Source organism: Manihot esculenta, chromosome 11, assembly GCF_001659605.2.
Source record: "Manihot esculenta cultivar AM560-2 chromosome 11, M.esculenta_v8, whole genome shotgun sequence".
In the NCBI taxonomy this organism is placed as follows: Eukaryota; Viridiplantae; Streptophyta; class Magnoliopsida; order Malpighiales; family Euphorbiaceae; genus Manihot; species Manihot esculenta.
In genome coordinates, this window is record NC_035171.2 from 12693966 (window position 1) to 12698283 (window position 4318).

At 28.0% G+C, this 4318-nt stretch overlaps 1 non-coding gene across 1 annotated transcript; it reads right to left on the reverse strand.

Annotated features, from left to right (window-relative positions):
* Positions 1–607: 607 nt before the first annotated feature.
* On the reverse strand, positions 608–694 carry LOC122725231. The gene has a single exon (XR_006352701.1). It is a non-coding gene; the product is annotated as a small nucleolar RNA U30 (small nucleolar RNA).
* Positions 695–4318: the final 3624 nt, after the last annotated feature.

Genomic DNA, 4318 nt, shown 5'->3' on the forward strand with positions numbered 1-4318 from the left:
GAGCTTTAGTTTAGGCTTTAGGCCTGCTCTTAGTGGATGTCCCATTTGTTTTGATGGGCTCAGCCCTTTTCTTCTTTCTAAACAAGGTTATTTTGGAAAAGGGCCATTCGCAAGAAAAGTCGTAAGTCAAAACTTTTAATTTTTTAAGATACAATTCAATTTTTAAATTTATTATAATTATAATTAATTTTTAAACTTTATATTTATTTATAATTATAATTAATTTTTTATTATTATATTTAAAATTTTTAATTTTAAGAAAAAAAATATATTATTTAAAATAAATTACACTTTTGAACTTTAAATTATATCAACCTCAGCATTTTTAAAACTCAATACCTAAATTTCTCTATTTTCATCCGTGATTCCATCTAAGTCGGTTAAAAATTAGAGACCTTCACCCGATTTATCGAAAATAGGTAAAGATGATTACAGTAGCTAATAAGAATTATTGGGAAAATTGAACTTTTTATTTGCTTCTGATTATGCCAAAGGGTTAGTAACTAAATTAGTTATGAAAACAATTATATAAGAGTATTCAAGCAAATTCATAGATCAGAAATTAGAAAATAAATTACAGAGAAAGGAAAGGAAAGAAGAGAAGAGAGCTCAGAGGCTTTTAAGAATGGAATAGAGGATTTGTCCTCATGCTAATCATCAGATTAACGAGATTATTTATCTCATCATCATCGCACCTTCTCTATATTTTCATAAAAATGCATTCAAACTGAGAAATTATTTCAACAGTGGAGAGGAAGAAAGAGAGAGAATCGCAGACCTGGTTTTAGAAGCGTTGCAGCTGCGGACTGCAGCGGCGATGTAGGGTTTTAGCATATTTATAGCGAAAATGAATTGATGCCGCTTTTAATTGCTGAAACGTCCTTCCATTTTATTAGTTTCCACCGTTACCCTCGTCATGACTACTTTTTGGAATTTGATTGTTTACCATTTATTTTTATTTATTTTCTCTTCAATTTTTAATTTTTATTTTCTTTTTTGGATATCTTGAATGTTTTATTTTTTTTAAAGCTGCATTTACAATTAATCATCAATATAAAATTAACTACTTATTTTGTAGTTCTTAATAATTTAATTAAAATATTTTTATATTTTATAAAATTACACTCTTTAATTTTTTTATAAAAAATAGGTTAGTAAACTTATTTCTGCATTAAATATTTAAAATGTTTGTTACTTATAATTTTAATTATATACAATTATATGTATATATATGTATATTTGTCATTGTACTTTTAACTATTAGTATCATTTAAAGGAAATTTACCATAACTTATGAATTTTTATATTTTTTTTATTAGATTTAAAATAATTAATTTAAATTATTCAGACAAATTGAAATCGAATGGATTCTACAGATATTATTTGCAAGAAAAAAAATGAATTTTCATGCATATTATTATTTTTTTAATAAAAACCATTATAAAAACTCTGGACTCTCTCTCTCTACGGAGAGTTTGCTTTCTTCTCTGAGGTTATAAACCTCGTCTAGTCCGGGTTATGCCAGTTTCTCGCCTTGTTTTGGAGGTTTCTCTCCGTCCCTCTAAGAAGAGGGAGATCTCTCTCTACCTGGCATGGGTTTATCTCTCCTCCGCTGGGTGGAGATGTAAATAGTATATTGTTTGTTTTTTTCGGTGGCAGCAGCGCTCATGAGAGGTTGTTTCTTTGGGTTGCCATGTTTTCTTTTCTTTTTTCTTGGTTTTCTAAGGATGATGGTGAGGTGGTCCGACTGAGGTTCTCCCTCTGTCTTTGTAACCGCCTTCCATTATCCCCTCTAGATCTTTTGTTGCATATAAGGTTGAGGCCTTGACACTACGATGTGAAAGTTTCTTCTACCGATGAGAAATGGTGGTCTCTCATCTCCCTCTCTCTTTTTGAATCTTTAGTATCGGGTTCTCTTGGTTTTGGCTGGAGCCATAGTGAAGATTGGACTTGATTGCAGAAGCTCTTTCTTCTCTTTTGGTGGTGTCCAATATGCTCCGCTCAACTTGATTTTAGCATTGCATGTGCCTTCTGTGTTTATCGTCATTCTCTTGTGCTTTGGTTTTGGTTGTTGGCTGCCGACTAAGGTCCCTCTTGTTTGTTCTTCAATTGGTTTGTATGGTCTAGGATATTGTTTGAGAGACTGGCCGTTTTTTGCTGTTGGAGATAGTACCGGCTTTGCAGGGAAGGAGTGCGGTGCTGAGATGTCCGATCTCTTGCTTCCAGGTTAGAGTTCTTAGTCAAAGGATCCGGTCTTAGGGTTCCATGATTTAATGAGTTATTTATGTTTTGGGCTTTAAAACCCTTGTTGATACAATCTGAGGCTTCAAGCCTTCTGCATATAATTTTGGGCCTATGGGCTCTTTTTATGAATCTAATCATATCTTTTGGGTGAGAAAAATACATATGATTTTTAATTTTAAAATAAAGAAGTGAAAAAAATTTAATTTTCATTTATCACATTTCTGAACATGAAAATGACAAAAAGATAATTAATTTAATTAACTTCTTATAAATTTTCACTATCTAAACATAATCTATTAACATAATGTTAATTTGAATCAAATTTAAATCTAAATCATATTCATCAATCATCTACTATTTCCATACCCATCAACTATTAAAATTAATTTATTAATGAATGGTAGAGTAGTTATGAAATATAATAAAAAATTATTCGAATTTAACTGTAAATTTATTAATATAATAAAAATACAATTGAAAAATATAAATTAGAAAGCATCATAAAAACTAAATTAGAATAATTAAATGAAAATAAAATAATTAAATTTAAATATTACATTTCAATTGATTCAAAAAAAAAAATATTACATTTCAAATAAAAACCAAGTAAAACATATCTAATAATTTTATAAATTATAGACTTTTAAATTTTATAAACTAAAAATAGCTTAATTTCAAAACAAAAATTATAACGCTAATTTTAATTTTTAAAAAATTAAAATAATTTATGTATATTATTTTAATTATTTTCAGAACTAATTTAATTTTATAGAAATTAAAAAATAAAATATATTTTGCTCTCTTTTAGAAACATGATTACTTTTAAAATTTACACAAAGTAAGAATTAAAATATCTTATACATATTAATGTTATTAAAATTAAAATGATGATGTGGCTGGAGTGGTACTATGCTGTAATTGATTAAATTTGTAAAAAAAAAATGATGTTGTTGAAACTAAAATGATGATATGGATAGAATAGAGCTGTATTGTGATTGATTGGACTTGCAAAAAAGAAAAAATGATGTTAGTTAGATCTGCAAGAAAAAGAGTATGAAGCAGTGAATATTCACGACAACTATTCCAACGCTCAAATTAATAAGTTGAAGAGAAAGGTGAGTATAATGTTTAGAAATTAAGAGTAGTTGTGTGAGAGAAGCATGCTTTTGTCTCTGTGATCGATCTTTCTCCACATAAAGATAAATATAATATTATCTGATAATCTGGTGACGATGTGACCAACTATTTGTTAAGGAATATCGCCAACTAATAGGTTGGTGATCCCGTGATTACATGGATAATGAGGATATTTTGTTCTGTGCTTGCTAACAGTAATTTTGTGTGAATGTTCGACTTATTTAAAGGATAGCTAGTCTTGAGATAGATTAAATGTTAAGATATCCAGATTTTTTTTTTCTTAAGTAGGACCGCATGACATACTTATTAGATCCTTGTGAGGTGTACTTATTTTTTAGTGAGAGCTCGTAACCTATTTTGAGCGATGATTTTTATAAACCATCACATATTAATTTAATTTTTCTTATAAATGTGACTAATTTTTATTTCACAGAAATTAAAAAATTATTATGCTTGAAATAATTACAGAAAAAATAACATATCTGCAAAATATACTGCAGATATAAAAATATGGTTAATTTTTAAATTTTTAAAAATTAAAAAATAAAAATAAAATATTTGAATGGAGAATTAATAATAATAAAATAAAAAATTTAATTAGTATTGTATTCAAACTAAATAAAAAACTTAAAAAGAAATGATAAATTTACAATGTAAAATGTGTAATTGAATATAAAATAATTATTTATCAGTTAACTAATAAAAATCAACAAAAAAATTATATAAATCGAATAAAATATTTAATTCCATATAACCACCTAATCAAGATTGTAACGACCCGGAAACTGGACCGCTACCGGCGTTAGGATCCAGATCGACATAAGGTCGCCGGGACCCGTAGCAAGCCTGCTATACTCTCTGTGTACCTGTAAAATCCCATACATGATCATGCATTTTCTGTAAAAATATAAAACTTTGCTCTGTACCAAGGCTCAAC